The sequence below is a fragment of the Lynx rufus genome, unplaced genomic scaffold (genome assembly GCF_022079265.1).
Source record: "Lynx rufus isolate CCGP_SWC_20201006 ecotype Redwood Valley unplaced genomic scaffold, mLynRuf1.p SCAF_7, whole genome shotgun sequence".
NCBI lineage: Eukaryota > Metazoa > Chordata > Mammalia > Carnivora > Felidae > Lynx > Lynx rufus.
The window spans coordinates 120,171,548-120,184,448 of NW_025814889.1; the positions used below are offsets into that span (position 1 = coordinate 120,171,548).

The 12,901-nt window shown below is 33.9% G+C and overlaps 1 protein-coding gene across 5 annotated transcripts in view; it reads right to left on the reverse strand.

Annotated features, from left to right (window-relative positions):
* The window catches only part of ANKS1B (ankyrin repeat and sterile alpha motif domain containing 1B), a 1,075,523-nt gene that overhangs the window by 649,270 nt on the left and 413,352 nt on the right, over positions 1-12,901 (reverse strand). The window lies entirely within an intron of this gene.

Below are 12,901 nucleotides of genomic sequence, written 5' to 3' on the forward strand. Positions count from 1 at the left end.
CGCCCCAAGCTTTTAGAAGTATTCTGTGAATATGAAATAATTCATGTACAATGTTACAGAATAGAATTTAACATCATTCACTAGCGTGTACTGAGCAGTTAAAGCACAGGAACCATGCTAATTGGTATGTAGCCGACAAACAGATCTGAGATTACTTCTGGCTGGGAATTCAAGAAAAGTGTCATGGCAGAGGTCTCTGACAGATTAGTAAAATTCATACATGAAGAGATGAGAGGGAAGGGCATTCCAGAGTTGGAAGTATGATGAGTAAAAGGTAGAGAGATAGAAAAGAATTAGGCATATTTGTGGAAGGAATAAAGAAGAGTTCAGTTTGAATAGGATATTCATGGAGGAAATACCAAGAAATGGAAGGGTCATAAACAACACACCTGAGCTTTGAAATCAGACGAACCTAACCTGAAATCCTGCCATATTCTTTAATGGAAGTATAACTGACATACAATATCCCATTAGTATTTGGTGTACATCAAAGTGATTGAATATTTTTACATATTATGAAATGATCCTCACAGTAAGTATAGTTACCAACTATCACCATACATTTTTATCAATTCATCTACAGACACACAACCCAAGGGTTGTTTCCATATCTTGGCTATTGTAAATAATGCTACAATGAACATAGGGGTGCATATATCCATTTGAATTGGTGTTTTCATTTTCTTTGTACAAATATCCTGAAGTGGAATTGCTGGCTTCCATGACAGTTCTATTTTTAATTTTTTGAGGAACTTTGCGAGGTATTGTTTTCCATAGTGGCTGCATTAATTGATCCACATCTTGCAACATTTGTTATTTTTTGTCTTTTTAATAATAGCCAATCTGACTGGTGTGATATGAGTATTGCTATGCCAGCTTTCTTTTTGTTTCAATGCCTTCACTTTCAGTCTATGTGTGCCTTCAGATCTGAAATGCATCTCTTGTAGGCAGCATATAGATGGGTATTTTTTTTAACCTTCAGACACCTTATGTCTTTTGACTGGAATATTTAGTCCATTAACATTTGAAGTATTCATTGATAGATGAGTACTTGTTGACATTTTGTTAATTGTTAATTGTTTTCAAATTGTTTTTGAAACAATTTTTCTTTTTTCTGGTCTCCTTCCTTGTGATTTGGTGGTTTTCTTTAGTGTTATGTTTAGGTTTCTTTATCTTTATTTTTTTTTTTTGTATCCATTGTAGGTTTTGGTTTGTGGTTACCATAAGGTACTAGCATGTGTGCATGTATGTGTGCGTGCGCATATGTGTGTGTGTGTGTGTGTGTGTGTAGTCTATTTTAAGCTGAGAGTTGCTTAAACACATTCTAATAGCACTACATTTCTGCTTTTCACCTCCCCCCAACATTTTACGTTTTGACATCATATTTTACATCTTTTATTTTGTGTATCCCTTAGCTACTCAATGTACTTGTAGTTGATTTTGCTATTTTTGTCTTTTAATTTTCATACTAGATTTTTAAGTGGTTATATATATTTGCCTTGACCAATGAGATTTTTTTCTTTTATATATTTTCTTATTTCTAATTAGGGCCTTTTCTTTTCTGATTAAAGAAGACCCTTTAACATTTCTTGTAGGACTGGTTTAGTGGTGATGAACTCCTTTAGTTTTTGTTTGTCTGGGATGTGATACAGTAAGAGTAAGGTGTCAGTGAGAACAACAAACTATGGCTAGCTTCAACAATTTCGAAGACTGGATCCTTGAGCTATGGAGCCACCAAGCCAACCCCGGGCTTCTCATGCCTAGAATGTTATATGAGAGAGCAATATGTTCTATGGTGTTAAAGCCATAATTATTTTGGATATCTGTAACAGCAGTCAAATTTATATCCTAACTAATGCATGGGTCAAGAGAGCTATCAGTGAGGGAGTAGACTGTCTTAGCAGGGTAAACATTTGCTATCTTGTTTTCATCTGATGCCAGTGAAATTTATATTTGATTATGACATTGTATAAGGGAAGGTAATCATTATTGTTTTAATTAAAAAATGGTAAAAATCCTAACTAACAAAGGGGAAAATTACCAATAAGTCAATGAAACCAGAAAAATAAGAAAAAAGAATAAAAGAGAAAAAATAAACTAAAATAAATAAGAAACATAAAATGAAAGTAATAAAATCAAGTATGTCAGTTTTGGACATCAGTTCTTATGGAAAGAATTATCCCCCAACAAAAACAGAGATGGCTGCAATTTAGTGTCAGCTGGGTCTGTGGCTTCATCTCAGGTTTGACCGGGAACAGTTGGCTTCACTCACATGGTTGTTGGCAGCACTGGATTTTCACGAACTGTTGGGCTGAGAGCCTTATTTTCTCTCTGGCTATTGACTAGAAGCTTCCCTGTTCCTTGCCATGTGGGTCTCTCTACAGAGGCTCACAATGGGACAATGGCTTGCATCAGAGTGATTAAGCCAGAGAGCAAGAGAAAACTAGCAAGACAGAAGCCAGAGCTCTTTTGTAACCTGATCTTGGAAGTGACACCTATTATTTTTGCCATCTTCTACTCATTAGAAACAACTCACTAAGTCCAGTCCACATATCGGGGATAGGAATTGCACAAGGGCATAAATATCAGTAGGTGAGATAATTAGGAGTTATCTTAGAGACTTAATATCACAGTCCTGCAGGAAAAAGCTACTCTCAAACTACTGATGGCAACAGAAATGGATACAGCCATTTTGGAAAGCAATAGCATTAAGATCAGTGTCTCTTGATAGCACGGCCAACTTACCTTGGTTTGCTAGGTTCTTTCTCAGTTTTAAACCTGGAAGTCCTACATCCTGGGAACCCCTTCAGTCCTGGGCCTTGGTTAGTCACCCTACTATGGAGCCAGGCTGTGGGGTTTAAATCATGACTCCACACTTACTAGCAATGTGAACTTGGGTAAGTTACTTAATTTCTCTGTGCCTCAGTTTCCTTATCTGTAAAATAAAAATAATAATAGCATATTTGTGGAAACTAAATGAGATAATACATGTAAAGTGCTTAAAGCAATGTATGGCACATAAAAAGTGCCCAATGATATTAAATATATTAAAATATACATATCCTTTCACTAGGGTATACACACAATTATTATCCAAACCGGGACACTTTTGATAGTGAAAGGGAGTGCTAATAACAATTATTCCAGGTCAAAAGCATAAAAGAGTATATTGAGGGAAAGTGGGATATGTGATCCTTACATGTGACCTACATTGAAATGTATCTCATAGAAGTAAAAGCACCTCCATATAAGACAAGTGCACAATGATGTTTACTACTCTTTTAATGGTGGAAAAATAATGCAAAATAAAGTGAATGCTTATCAACAGAGGTGGAATAAATCATGATACATAATACCATCAAATTTTATGCAACCTTTAAAAGAGTGAATTATAGGGATAACAACTGACTTGAAGGAAGTCCTTTGAAATACTGTTGAATGAGAAAAATAATATTCAGGAAAATATATTATGACTTTCGTTTTTGTAAAACAAAAGGTTTACACTCAGAGGCAAATACTGAAGCTTGAACTTCAGGATCCCAAACTTTCATGGGCCTATTCCAAGATGCTGGGAGGGTCTCTGGAAATGTTTTTGTAAATTTGGTAAAAGTAAAATATTTTAATTGCAATAAGCTCAGATTTCTTCAAATTTCTTCCAACTCCAATTTCCTTGATATCACACTTCTGTTTGTTTTTGGTAGTATTAAAATGGCTGCAGACATTTTTGGAATCTGGCTAAGGAGAAGATTAGTTTCGGATAAATTTAGTTTGGGTTTAGTGGGACATATTTGCAAGGTTTAAGTCACTCCCTTGTATAGTCCAGATGTTAAAATGGCTTCTAGAAATTCTCCTAACATCTTCTGTGCAAACTCATCTGGTATGTGACTATAAGGTTTAGAGCACTACTATGATATGAGTGATATTGTGATAAGAGTGTGGCCTAGAAATATTTGTGTACCAGAAATATTTGGTATGTACAGAAGTTAGTGTATGGAAAGTTCTTCCAAATCTTATAGCTTAGATATGAAAGAGGGTTTTTATCAAATTTGACAATAATCCTAAAAACTAGCATGGCAGTGCCAATAAGCGATTGTAAAGCTGAAAGGAGATTTTCTACAGACAAAAAAAAAAGCCCTAATTTTGATCAATGATGCTAAACGAGGAAAAAATTCAACAAGGAAAGATTGAATTATTTTATTTTCTCTACGTTAGCATTGTCTAAAAGAACTATAATGTGAGCCACATATGTAACTTTAAATTTGCTAGTAGCCACATTTTTAAAAGTTTTGAAAATAGATAAAATTAATTTTAATAATGTATCATTTGGGGCGCCTGGGTGGCTCAGTCGGTTGGGCGTCCGACTTCAGCTCAGGTCACGATCTCGCGGTCCCTGAGTTCGAGCCCCGCGTCGGGCTCTGGGCTGATGGCTCAGAGCCTGGAGCCTGCTTCGGATGCTGTGACTCCCTCTCTCTCTGCCCCTCCCCCGTTCATGCTCTGTCTCTCTCTGTCACTCTCTGTCTCAAAAATAAATGAAACGTTAAAAAAATTAAAAAAAAATAATGTATCATTTCTCAATTTATCAAAAATATTGCATTTTCAATTATTAATAATTATATTTTACTTTCCTTTTTATGTACTAGCTCTTCATAATCTGAAGTGTAATTTACACTTTCAGCATGTGAATTCAGGTAGTAAACTTTCACTGGAAATACATGATCTGTATTTAGATTTTATAAAATTACATTTGGAAAAGTAGATTCAACTGTAAACAAACTTGGTCTACACATACTTAAAAGTTTTCAGATAACTGAAATGAGTAGCCAAAAATTATTTTTCCTTTAGTGTTTGCATCCACATTCATATAATTATTTCATCGCTTTTGGAAGAATTGATTTGACTTTGACATAGTTTCAGCTTCAAAATTATATCTACCCAAGTTAAGTAAGTTCTCTGAGTCAGAATTATTAATATAAAAGTCAAGAGGTATTGCATACATTTAAATTATAAGTTTGGAATCTGCTAAAAATGTTTTAAAATGTTTTATGGGACATTTAATTCTAATTTTAAGCAAATAATTTTCACTGATTCTATTTTCATTGTTGAGAGCAAACTTCTTACCAAATTTACTATGCATTTGCTGGATGTACCTCTTACTACTTTCCACTTTATTATCTCAAAAAAAATTTTTTTAGACAACAAACATCTTTTTCAGTTTGCTCTGCCATGGCAAATTATAACTGGCATCATCATGAAATTTGTGACATATCATATTCCAGTCTCTCCTTTTTCCATTTAAAAGAATGCTTCAGTCATAAAATGTGTGCAAAGTGGAAAAGGAGATGAGGTGAGGGAACTGGGGAAACCCTAGTCATTGTAGGAAAATCCCAGTCCTTCCTTAGTGCGCTGAAACTTACGCATGGGGGCCCTCCAAAACTGTATAACTACATTGGGAGGATCTGCATGTTTCTACACCTAATTACCAACAGCAGAAAGGACAGTCTTTGCTTGCAGACAACTACAATCCTTATACAATGAAAGAAAAAATAAAATTGCAAACTAATAGGTATGGCATGATTCTATTTTGGTTTTATTTTATTTTCCTTAAAAAGAAATAAAGCCCATGTGTATACACATATACATGTTTGTCTATGCTTGCATGTGTAAGGAGACAGCTAAAGGATATATACTGAGCTGTTAGCATTGTCTAAATGAAGGTGGGTTAAGAAGTTAGCACAACTGGGTCAGGAAAAATGGTAAAAATGATCAGTATTGCCCTTATAAAATTATGCATTGTATTATAGGTTTTAATTCAGTACTACACACATTTATTTATCATTTGTAAGCCATCCAATACAGGAAAAACCTTTTTCAAATATACTATGATTTATTATTATTGTTGTTAGTTCATAATTTCATTATATTATAATCTGAGATTGGGACCTGATTCTCTGATATGTTAAGACTGCCCTTGTGACCTAGTTAAGTAGTCAGTTTTTATAAGTGCTTTATGTATGTGTGAAAGAATACATGTATTCTCTACTGATGGGTACAGAGTTCTAAATATGTCTATTAAATCATGATTGTTAGTTGTATTATTCAACATAATATATTCTTTTTAAATTTATTTTTGTATTTTTTAGAGAGACAAAGCATGAGTAGGGAGGGAGGAAGGGAGGGAGGGAGAGAGAGAGAGAGAGAGAGAGAGAGAGAGAGAATCTTACCCTGGGGCCCAACGCAAGGCTTGATTACACAACCCTTAGATCACGACCTGAGCTGAAATCAAGACAGATGCTCAACCAACTGAGCCACCCAGGTGCCACTAACAAAGTATATTCCTTTTTTTTTTTTTAATTTTCTTTACTGTTTATTTATTTTTGAGAGAGAGAGAGAGAGAGAGAGAGAGAGAGCACCAGCAGGGTTGGGGCAGACAGGGAGACACAGAATCCAAAGCAGGTTCCAGGCTCCCAGCTGTTAGCAGAGCCTGACATGAGGCTCGAACTCACGAACCATGAGATGGTGACCTGAGCCGAAGTTAACTTAACGTACTGAGCTACTCAGGCGCCCCTAACAAAGTGTATTCTTATGCTTCTTCATTTGTCAAAATTCTCAGTGAAATATGATATATTAAAATCTTTCACAAATTGTGGATTTCAATTTGTCGTCAAACTCTTATCAGTTTTGGCTTTTAATATTTCAAGGCAATGTTGTATGTGAAAACGACTGAAAAATTTTGTGACTTTATACTTCTTACTATACTGTGCTTTATTCTTTTATTGTTATGTAGTATCCCTCTTTATCTCTTTTAATGTTTTAAGTTTCAACTATATTTGGACTGATGATATTGCTTTAATGCCTTTCTTTAGGTTGTTTTCACTTGATCTTTTGTTTCTTAACCCCTTTGTGTCATTTTTACTTATGCTCAATTCCTGGAAAATTAATATAGAAAGATTTTTAAAAACTGAATCCAGTATGATTATCTTTGTCTTTTATTAATTATTTTCTATTTTGTGGTTTTGGTTTGTCATGCTTACTCTTGGCTTCGCCTCTTTTTTTCCATATTTAAGGACATTTTAATTAATAAAAATTTCTTTATTATTTTATTTTATACTACTGGTTTGGAAGATATAAATTATGTTCCTAATTTTTACTGGTTTATCTCAAAATTTTTACTAGAAATTTTGTAACAAAAAATTAAAAATTATTAAGTATCTTTGTCTAATTTCTTAGCCCACTTTACTTACTCTCTGATCATAACCCTCTGTCTTCCTTGTTTTTATAGTCTGAAAATTTAATACACCTGACTGTACATTTTTAGAAGGAGGCATGATTTCTGGCTCCCTCTTGAAGTGGGGCTCTTTTAGATTCCATATCCATGAAGGATGCAGTCTTCCTGTGGATCCTGCCCATTTTGGGGCCCAGTCACCAGGTGGGCAATCCCACCTGGGATTGCCATTTAGGTTCCAATTTCTAGTTTGTGTCTCTGATCCAGTTGACAATAGAGATATTTTCTTTTTTCTTTTTTCTTTTTTTTTTAGCACAGCTAGAATTTGTAACTTTCTCCTTTTCTATTGTACCCTCATCATTGTTTTTGATGCACTGGAAAATAGGGGAAGAGTTGCTTTAAAGTAAACCTGAAAGACCTGGCTGAGTTAACAGGTCATGTTATAATTTTATAATCAGAAAAATGTATAATTGATTTAAAAAATAAATATAATACAAGTCTATATACATCTAATGTTCATTCACATTTATATAAAGCTATACACAGGAAAAAAAAAACAAGAAAGAAATAAACCAGGATGTTAACATCAGTTACCCTGATAGGTAAGATTCAGTAAAATACTTTACTTTTACGTTTTTTACTTTTCACATAGTGAACAAAATTAACAAAATTATTTATTCAGTTTTATAATGAGAGCTTATTATAATAAGTTCTATATAAGTTCATAATGATCAACTTATTTTTAAAAAGCTACTAGAAGAAAAATTAGCATTATATTAGTAGCTATATTAAAAATTATTATACTATACTAAAAAATAATAACATCAATATAAAAGGTTTTCCTAAGGGAAACAAAAGATATTAAAATGATTTCAGAGGTTTAGAAGAATTTCTGTGTTGCTAGTTTCAGAATTAGACATATCACTCCTTTCCACACTTGGTTACAATAATCTAAGTATGCTTCTATTGAAATGATGATCCAGGATCCTCAAACTTGCCTGTGACTTAATGTCTGCTTACTTTTAAAATTTTCTAAGGAAAAGAATGTTAGCTGGTTCACTGCTCTTGACTTGTTTATAGCGCAGTTTTTAGCATTCCATTATTTTCTTTTCGCTTCCTCTGTTCACAGGTGGGAGACCCAGAAGACACTAGATGACTATTCAGTAATTAATTGAAGGGTTCTATAGAAATGTACAGCATAGAAAAACCTATGTGATTAAACGGCACCTACAGTTTTTTCTCTGGGTTCTGTGCATAAATAGCAGAATACGATAACCCACAGAGAACAGATGTGGCCAAGTTTGGCAGTAAAATATATAATTCTGGATGCACTAATGGTCTATTTGAGTCTGATTGACTCAAGAGGTATGTAGAATGCTTTAGACTTTTATTTTGTAATGTAGATAAAATCTCTCCTATTACTTTATGCCTAATGTCTCCTTTTTCTTTGTGTCTCATACACCTATGGCCTTGGAAAAGAGTAAGTCCTCAATAAATAGCTGTGGAATAAATGAATGAATGAATGATCTTATTAAAAATATACAGTTTTAAACAGTAGGATGGAGCACAGGAGGAAGAGTTATGAATCACAGTCCCTTCTCAATGACAGATTTACTTTTGAATTATCATCTCTTTCAACAAACTATTCATCTATTCTGACTTAGTTTCCTCAACTGCAATAGAAGATATGATGATAAATGTGATGAAATGATAGATCTAGAAATATTTTGTGCATTAATTCTTGGTGGAGTTTAAATAATGAAAATACTTTTAATTCTCTATTTTTCTGAACTATTCAAACCTAATCTGTTAATTCCCAAAAATAACCTAAGAATAAGCTATTTTTGTCTTTTCATTTTTAATAAATTGCCTCTGAGAGGCAAATGAACAATCTATTATGAGTTTCTTGAATATGTGTATTCTAATATAAATGTGAAATGTAATACATTGGATGAAACCTAGAATAAAATATAGTAACAATTTTTTTTTACTTTTTAAATGTATAATGTGACTATAGTTGGGTGTTAGTTAATTTTGCTAATGTTACGTAATTAAGACTGTAGGAGTACCTAAAGAAAGAACTAGTAGTTTTAGTATAATATTACATTAATAACATAGCATCTATGGAAAAGAATATAAAATAAATTAGTGAGTGTGCCAATTGATGTATCTGACATGTCTAAACAGTGTAGGGGGAGAAAAGATTAAATACAAGACTACAAGCATTAATACAAGATTTCTTTAATATTATACTTTCAGTATAATGTTATTTTCAACTTAATGCTGTATGTAGCAACTGATAAACAGAACAAAATTAGTAAGAGTGAGTCCAGGAAATAATAACTTAATCTTTAGAAGGGACTGAAATTACACAACTATAAATTCCCAGGAGCTATAACGATTTGCCTCTGTTAGGAGCACTGAGAATAACACTTGTCAAATGTTCAACCAGTATACAAAACAAGGTAATCTAAATTAAAATATTCTGAAGTATAAGCAAAAAGAGAAGTTAAAACCTATATCCTTAATAGATAAAGTCTTATTGCAGAAGTTCAGTATTTTAGAGACAGTATCTATTCTTAACCTATTCAACTTTCTTTCTTCAAAGAGGAAGATCACCTACATATTTAACATTAATTAGATAAACATGAATTGTTTTGACATGATTTATTTCAACTTTCTAAATTACTAAGCTATTTTTAATTATTTTCTAATTATAAAAGCAATATGTGTTGTAGAAAATTTGGACAATACAAAAAAGTATGAAGAAGAAAACAAAAATAATATGTAATCTTAGCATTCAGAGACAGGGTGATTATAGAGTACCTTTAAGATCCTTTTTTTCCCCCAAGCACATACACATTAATATTATTTTCAACTAAATTTGTATCAAATGGTAAATATTCATTCATTCATTTAATAGATATTCATTGAGAGGCAACTAATGCCATTATTAAAATTGAATAATTAGATATTATTTGAAAATATTAATGATTATAGGTAAGTCTACTCTTTGAATTTATCATTATTACTTAATTATTCACTTGTTTTCACTTTTGGGTTGTCTCCAACACATCCACTTATTTTAAATTGATTGGAACACCCTCTAGTACTATTCCACAGATGGGCACGATATATCACAAAACACTGAACAAGTTTCCAACTCTTCCTATTTTGTTTGAAAGGAAAAATTCAAGATTTATCCTGGAAAATTCAAAATAATACCAAAATGGCATGATTAACTAATTAAATAATTAATTCATGAACTGTGAATGTGGTTAAGAATATGGTCTCCAGAGCTGAATATCAGGTATTCAAATTCCAAAGCTGCCATTTTCTAGCAGTCTCTAAACTTTTTGTGACTTGTTTCCCTTATCTGTAAAATGGGAATGACAATACTAGCTACGTCATATATAGCTTAAGATTAAATAAACTAAGATGTACAAAGTAAGTATTCAATACCATTAACTATTATTTTTTCATTAATATTTATATGGCAGTGATTTTGCTAGAAGCTCTGATTACAATGTAAACAGGCAAAATTTTGAACTTTTTAAGACAACAACGGAAACATTAAAATACATAACCTCAACTACATAATTTCATTCAAAGTAAGGACTACAGAAGAAAGGAAAATTAGAAGGTGTTGAAAGAAGAAAACAGAGGCATCCATATATTTAGTCTGGGGCATGAGTGTGTGTGGGGTAAAGGGATTCTCCCTGAAGAAGTATAGATGTTATCTACTTGGAGGAAAGAGAAGGAAAAGGGAGAGTAGGATCCAACATTGGTTTAGGCATGTGAAGCCCACAGATAGGAAGGAGCTCATCTCTATTAAAGAATAAAAGGAACTAAAAATGGCCAGTGTGGGAAGGTGGAAACTGACGACAGATGAAGCTAAAAATGAAAAAAAAAAAAAAAGGAAGAAAGAAAGAAAGAAAGAAAAAGGACATCATTCAGGGCCTTATGAACCTTATTAGGGTTTTGGGTCATTTTTCTAAGAACGATGACAAGTCACTAAAAGGTTTTAGTGATGCAATCAGATTTATGATTTCTAAAATTACTTTGGCTACAACATAAATAATAAATTCAAGGAAGGAAAAATTTTTTTATTAAAATAATCTCTAAGAGCACTTGGTAATAGTAGAGGAACAGGTAGATTTGAGGTTTAATTAGGGATAGAGAGTAAGTTACAGAATTATCTTCACCCTAACACCTATTGCCACTAAAAATTATAACACCTAGTGATTGAGTGCATCTAGGAGTTAGTGGAAACAGAGATGGCAAGAATGACACCCAGGTTTCTGCAATCAGATGAATGATTAACTCACTTACTAAGATAAGGAATTCTGCATGAAGAGCAAGTTTGTGGGGAAAGATATGAGTGTAGTCCTGTGTATGTTAAGGTTAAGGCAACTTTGAGACATGTAGGTGGAGATATTCAGCAGATGGATGGAACAATGGATGAGCGTGGAATTGAGAGAAGCGGTAACGACTGGGGGGAAAATTTGGGAGTCTTCAGCATGTTGATTGTAACAGAAGTCATATTATGGATGAAACAATTTAGGAAGAGAAAAAGTAAAAAGAATAGGGAGGACTTTGAGCCTTGAGGAACTCTCAACTTTTAAAGCCATACAGAAAAACGTTAGCTGTCAACATAGACAGGGAATAGCATAATAAGATAAAATTGTCTTTGGACAGCAAAGGGAAGAAAAGGTATCAAAATGGAGGTGTCACTAACCTGTGGAATGCTGCTGACAGGTTAAGAAAAATGAAGATGGAGAAATGTCCTCTCAATTTTGTGATACTAAGGTCACTGGTACCCTTATTTTTTATTTTTTTTAAATTTTTTTTTCAACGTTTATTTATTTTTTGGGGACAGAGAGAGACAGAGCATGAACGGGGGAGGGGCAGAGAGAGAGGGAGACACAGAATCGGAAGCAGGCTCCAGGCTCTGAGCCATCAGCCCAGAGCCCGACGCGGGGCTCGAACTCCCGGACCGCAAGATCGTGACCTGGCTGAAGTCGGACGCTTAACCGACTGCGCCACCCAGGCGCCCCTATCACTGGTACCTTTAGAAAGTACTTTTGGAAAGAGCAGTAAGGAATGGAAACCTGACTAAAATAGGCAGAGAAGTGAAAGGAAAGGAAGAAAATGAAGGTACTGAGCATGTGGAGGGATAGACAGAAGTTGAGGAGTCCAGGGAAGGGAGTCAGGGAACTTTTTAGTTGTTGTTAATTGCTGCTGGCTGCTATTTCACTGATGGCTGCTATTGTTGTTTTTGTTTTTCAGATGAAAAAGGCTTAAGCAGATTTAAATCTTTAATGTGTATGATCCAGTGAAGAAGAACAATTAAAAACAAGAGAGAGCACCTAATGAAAGAGTCACATTCCTGAGAAGGCACAAGAAAAGGGAACTTGTTAAAAGGAAAATCCCTCCACTTTAACAGGAGGTACAAGCAAGAGAAGGGTGCAGGAAAGGTTGTATTTATAGACATGGTGGAGGATGTCAACACAGTTCCCTCTGATGGCTTCGATTTTCTTTATTAATTAGAACATGAGGCCACCTGCTGACAGTGAGAGACAAGGTAGAAAAAGTCAGGCACCTGGATGGCTCGGTGAGTTAAGCATCTGACTCTTGATTTTGGTTCAGGTCATGATCTCACGGTTCCAGAGTTGGAGC